General features: G+C 46.2%; 1 protein-coding gene across 1 annotated transcript in view; it reads left to right on the plus strand.

Moving 5' to 3' along the window:
- eef1aknmt (eEF1A lysine and N-terminal methyltransferase) overlaps positions 1-6472 on the plus strand; it is a 106067-nt gene that overhangs the window by 34099 nt on the left and 65496 nt on the right. The gene's annotated exons all lie outside the window — the stretch shown is intronic.

Here is a 6472-nt window from a genome sequence, read left to right on the forward strand (position 1 = left end):
CTGGAGAGAGTGCAAGTTGCTTGCCTAGGGCGAGGCTTGGTAATTTTTGAAACTCTGTTGTTGGTGTATAATCCATCATTTTTAAGGTTCTATGAGATAAACTGAGAATGTGAAAACGATTATCTAAATGTGTTAAAAAGGAATAAAATGAGAACACAGTTTAGTTTATTGTCACGTGTACCGAGATACCTGTACAGTGAAAAGCTTTTTGTTATGTGGTATCCAGTTAGCGGAAAGACTATATATGATTACAATCATATTATGATTATAATTTTTTAGTTGTGTATGTGTGTGGGGGGGGGGGAACTTGTTTTAGTCTCTTCCTTCGGGGGAATGCGACCTTTTCTTGTCATATCCCCCGTCTCCGTCTGTGCTGAGGCCTAATCGCGGAGCTGGCGGCCTCCAACTGGGTCTGATGACAATAATGTTTAGTGTATGGATGCATGTGCTTCTTCTTCTTGCGTGCACAGCCTAAAGTTGTAGGACAACTTGTTCTATTTGATCTTACTTGATTGTGCACGCCAGGTTGATTGCATTCGTCGAAACAGGGCGGACCACGTGAAAGTTGCTATCTCCCACCCCGATGCATGTGCAACTTGAGGTAAATCCAGTAAAGTCCGATTAAAGATAGTCTGAGGGTCTTGAATGAGGAAAATGGTAGCTCAGGACCGCTCTCGAGTTGTTGATAGGATGGCTCAGTTGCCTAATAATAGCTGGGAAGAAACTTGGTTATGAAGACATTCAATGGTAAAACCTTCCCATAAAGTTCAGACAGTTGACAGTCACAATAAAGGTTTTCATGCACTCAATGACATTGGTCTCGATCATTAAAAACATAAAGGAGAAACAAATTTTAAAAACCCAACAAATTCCAAAATTATTTTTCCAGAAAGAATTTGAGGAATTACAAAACATGCTTTGACTTTGGACTTACAAGAACTTTAAAGTTTTTATGAGCATAAGTGGGAGTTGATTGGAGTTATAGATATTGAAAATAATGAACACTCAGATTTACATTCTTGTAATAGCTATATTTCCTTTTAGGTATCTATATATGTTACAATTAGGCAATCTACTTCAACACCAAGCACAGGGTTAATCATTCTTTCATAACAAGTGCAATATTATGCAATTCAAGAATGCTATGCTCCAAGAGATCTCACGTGTGTTATAACATTGTTTTACCAACATACAAAATTCGCTAGATGTGGTAAGAACATAGGAAAAACAAATCATAAATTGCATTGTAAAAGTAGGTAGTTTAATGTAAAGGATTAAAAACAAACATTGCAGAATATACAGGAATTTCATGTCTAGGGTAATTATTTAAAAGCTTCCTCCTTTGTGTTACTGAACTCTTTCTGATGACAAAATGATCTCACTGGAATTAGGAGGTATCGGGGTAGAATACATGGTCATGTATCAGCCACTTGGGAAGCCCAGTACGGTACAGTTGCGCCAACTCTCAGAGCGCACTGAGGCCAGGTGCCAACTCTCAGACACCTCCTCCTACTTATTCTTGGACCATGATCCCACAGACGAGCACCAGGCCTTAATCTCACATACCATTTCTGATTTCATCACTTCTGGCTGCCTGCCTTCCACAGCCTCCAACCTTATCGTTTCCCATCCCTGCACAGCCCAATTTTACCTTATCCATAAACACAATTGCCCTGGCAGACCCATTGTTTCTGCCTGCTCCTGTCCCACGGAAATTGAGTATAGGAGCAAAGAGGTCCTTCTGTGGTTGTACAGGATGTTGGAGGAGTCCAGAACCAGGGGGCCACTGTTTAAGAATAAGGGGAAGGCAATTTGGAACTGAGATGAGGAAAAATGTTTCCACACAGAGAGTTGTGAATTTGTGGAATTCCCTGCCTCAGAAGACAATGGAGGCTGATTCACTGGATGCATTCAAAATAGAGTTAGATGGAGCTCTTAGGGCTAGTGGAATCATGGGGCATGGAGAGGAGCCAGGAATGGGGTACTAATTGTGGATGATCAGCCATGATCACATTGCATGGTAGTGCTGGCTCGAAAGGCCTACTCCTGTACCTATTGTCTATGTAACTGTGTAAATGATTTCCATGTACCTCGACTCCATCCTATCCCATGTCCAATCTCTCCCGACCTATGTCCAAGATACTTCACAAGCCCTTCCTCTCTTTAATGACCTGCTTTCCGAGCCCCCACTCCCTCATCTTTACTATGGGCGTTTAGTCACTCCACACCTCCACCCCCACCAGGAAGGCCTTAAAGCCATCCATTTCTTCATTGACTGCAGAACCATTCAATTTCAAAGATGTCAAAGGTTTCAAAGGTCTTTTATAGTCAATATAGATATAATTTAGATAGATATAATAGATATAATTTATTGCCACACAACCAGGGTTGGTGGAAATTTGGGTTGTCAGCAGCAGTACAATAATAAAGAACACACAATAAAACTGTAACACAAACATCCACCACAGCATTCATCACTGTGGTGGAAGGCACAAAAATTTGGCCAGTCCTCCTCCATTTCCCCCCCGTGTACAGGACCAGAGTCCAGTCAGTCCAGGATCGGCTCTTCCTCACCGGAGACCGCGGCTTTAAGTTGTTGTAGGCCGCAGGCCGGCGGTCGAGATTTAAAGTCCCCGCCGCAGCCAGAAGCACCGTAGACCGCAGGGCCGGCAGTCGAAGCTCCCCTCCAGGGGTGATGGTAAGTCCATGCCGGACCCGCGGTAGAAGTTGGCCGCGGGCCGGCAGTGATGGCTTCTTCTTCCCCCGGGTCCCCCACGAGGGATCCCGGGCTGTAGACGCCGCACCAGCTGGAGCTCTGCAGACCGCGGCTTCAGGCTGCAACTTCAGGCTGCCGGCTGCCCCGGGCCAGCGAAACGGAGCGCTCCCCTCCAGCGAGCCCCAGCAAGGGTCGCCCGCTCCACGCCGAGAGTCCACGCTGCGCCCGCCGCTGAAGCCCCAGGCACGTCTCCGGGAAAGGCCGCGTCGATCCTTGATGTTAGGCCACGGGGGAGGCGACCTGGAAAAAGTCGCCTCTCCATGGAGGAGGCGACCGAAGCGGTTTCCCCCTCACCCCCCCACACCACCCCCCACACAAAACACACGAAGAAACACAAAATACACACTTTAAAACACACTAAAAAACAAAAAAAAGCTGGAAAAACTGACACGCTGCTGACATGGCTGCACACAGAGGATTGTGTGCAGCCATTTATTGAATTACCATACAGTCATACGGGGGGAAAAAGCGACATGATACACAACTACATAAAAGTTAACATAAATAATCACCACAGCAGATTCCCCACATTCCTCACTGTGATGGAAGGAAAGAACTCTAAAAACATACATTTAACACATACTATTTAAACAATGAAGAAAGAAGGGACAGACAGACTGTTGGTGAAGCAGCCATTGCTGGCACCACCCAGTGGTCATTTCCTCTACTAACACTCTACTCCGCCTAGCGGAACTGGTCCTCACCCTTAATAACTTCTCCTTTGACTCCTCCCACTTCCTCCAAGTGCAAGGCTGGCTATGAGCACCTGCATGGGCCCCAGCTACGCCTGCCTCTTTGTAGGATATATTGACCAATCCCTGTTCCAGGCGTACACTGGCCCTATCCCCAAACTCTATCCCCGTTACATTGACTTCTGCATCGGAGCTACCTCATGCACCCATGCAGAACTCATGGACTTCATCAACTTCACCATCAATTTTCATCCTGCATTCAAATTTACTTGGACCATCTCCGACAACTCCCTCTCCTTTCTTGATCTCAGTCTCCATCACAGGAAATAGACTATTGATTGGCGTCTATTGAAAACCCATTGACTCCCACAACTATCTTGACTACATTTCTTCCCAGCCTGCTTCCTGCATAGACTATCCCCAACTCCCAATTCCTCCGTCTATGCCGCATCTGTGCCCAAGATGAAGTGTTCCATACAAGGACATCCGAGATGTCCACATTCTTTAGGGAATGGGGGTTCCCCTCTCCCATCATAGATGAGGTTCTCACTCGTGTCTCCTCGGTACCCCACAGCTCTGCCCTTGCTCCCCATCCCCCTAGTTGCAACAGAGAGTGTCCCCCTAATCCTTACCTTCCACCCCATCGGCCGTCGCATACACCACATAATCATCTGAAATTTCCGCCACCTCCAAGGGTATCCCACCACGAGCCACATTTTCCCATTTCCGCCTTCCGCAGAGACCGTTCCCTCCGCAATTCCCTGGTTAACTCATCCCTTCCCACCCAAGCCACCCCCTCCCCAGGAACCTTCCCCTGCAACCGCAGAAGATGCAACACCTGTCCCTATACCTCCTCCCTCGACTCTGTCCAGGGACCCCAACAGTCCTTTCAGGTTAGGCAGAGGTTAACTTGCAACTCCTCCAAGCTCATCTACTGTATTCATTGTTCAAGATGTGGACTCTTATACATCGGCGAGACCAAACGTAGACAGGGCAATCGTTCCGCTGAACACATTCGCTCAGCCCACATGAACCAACCTGATCTCCCGGTTGCTGGACACTTTAATTCTCCTTCCCATTCCCACACAAACGTTTCTGTCCTAGGTCTCCTCCATTGTCAGAGTGAGGCTAAACGCAAATTGAAGGAACAACATCTCATATTTCGCTTGAGCAGCTTACAGCCCAGTGGTATGAATATTGATTTCTCACTTCAGGTAGCCCCGGCATTCCCTCTATCTCTATCCCTGCCCCACCCAAGTCACACTAGCTTCTCGTTTTCATCCAACAAACAGCTAACAATGGCCTGTCTCCCTTATCATCGTTACTTTTTTTGCATATCTATTATTCAGTGTTCTTTATCTCTCAACATCGTCTATAACTCGTTTCCCTTATCCCTAAGCAGTGTGAAGAAGGGTCTCGACCCGAAACGTCACCCATTCTTCTCCAGAGATGCTGCTTGTCCCGCTGCGTAACTCCAACTTTTTGTATCTATCAACGGTACTATTGTTGCCGTATGGTGCCAGAGACTATGGTTCGATCCTGACTATGGGTGCTGTCTGTGTAGAGGTTGTACGTTCTCCTTGTGACCACATGGATTTTCTCTGGGTGCTCCGGTTTCCTCCCACATTACAAAGATGTGCATAGAAACATAGAAAATAGGTGCAGGAGTAGGCCATTCCGCCCTTTGAGCCAGCACCGCCATTCAATATGATCATGACTGATCATCCAAAATCAGTACCCCGTTTCTGCTTTTTCCCCCATATCCCTTGATTCCGTTAGCCCTAAGAGCTAAATCTAACTTTCCCTTGAAAACATCCAGTGAATTGGCCTCCACTGCCTTCTGTGGCAGAGAATTCCAGATTCACAACTCTTTGGGTGAAAAGGTTTTTCCTCATCTCAGTCCTAAATGGCCTAACCCTTATTCTTAAACTGTGACCCCTGGTTCTGGATTCCCCCAACATTGGGAACATTTTTCCTGCATATAGCCTGTCCAATCCCTTAAGAATTTTATATGATTCCCACTCATCCTTCTAAATTCCAGTGAATACAAGCCCAATTGACCCATTCTTTCATCATATGTCAGTCCCACCATCCCGGGAATTAACCTGATGAACCCCCTCAATAGCAAGAATGTCTTTCCTCAAATTAGGAGACCAAAACTGGTGTGGTCTCACCAGGGCCCTGTACAACTGCAGGACCACCTTGCTTGTAAACTCAAATCCTCTCGCTATGAAGGCCAACATGCCATTTGCTTTCCTCACTGCCTGCTGTACCTGCATGCTTACTTTCAGTGACTGATGGACAAGGACACCCAGGTCTCGTTGCACTTCCCTTTTTCTAATCTGACACCATCCAGATAATAATATGCCTTCTTGTTCTTGCCACCAAAGTGGATAACCTCACATTTATCCACATTATACTGCATCTGCCATGCATCTGCCCACTCACAAACCTATCCAAGTCACCCTGCAGCCTCTTCCTCGCAGCTCACACTGCCACTCAGCTTTGTGTCATCCACAAACTTTGGATAATTTACATTTAATTCCCTCGTCTAAATCGTTAATATATATTGTAAATAACTGGGGTCCCAGCACTGAGCCTTGCGGCACCCCACTAGTCACTGCTGCAGGTTTATAAGTTTCTGTAAATTGTGTCTATTGTGTAGGATAGAACTAGTATACAGGGTGCAGTGCAGTGCAGACCCAGTGGGCCTGTTTCCATGCTGTATCTCTAAAACTAAAGAACTTAGTATCTAAATCTTCAGTCACCAGGTAGGAAGGAGCTACAGATACAGTGATCTGGCCCTAGGCAGATTAGGTAGATTAGCCTGTTGGAAAACTCATGGCGTAAGATTGGAATGGCCCCAGAAGAGTTCAATTGATGATAAAATCATCCATATTGGACCACCCTCAGAGGACAAATTCCTAAAAGGTCAGCAAAGATGCAGGGTAGAAATTAACGCGATATGCCATTTAATTCCTGTGTTAGCTGCAACATACCTGAG

This window comes from Amblyraja radiata, chromosome 10 (assembly GCF_010909765.2).
Source record: "Amblyraja radiata isolate CabotCenter1 chromosome 10, sAmbRad1.1.pri, whole genome shotgun sequence".
NCBI lineage: Eukaryota > Metazoa > Chordata > Chondrichthyes > Rajiformes > Rajidae > Amblyraja > Amblyraja radiata.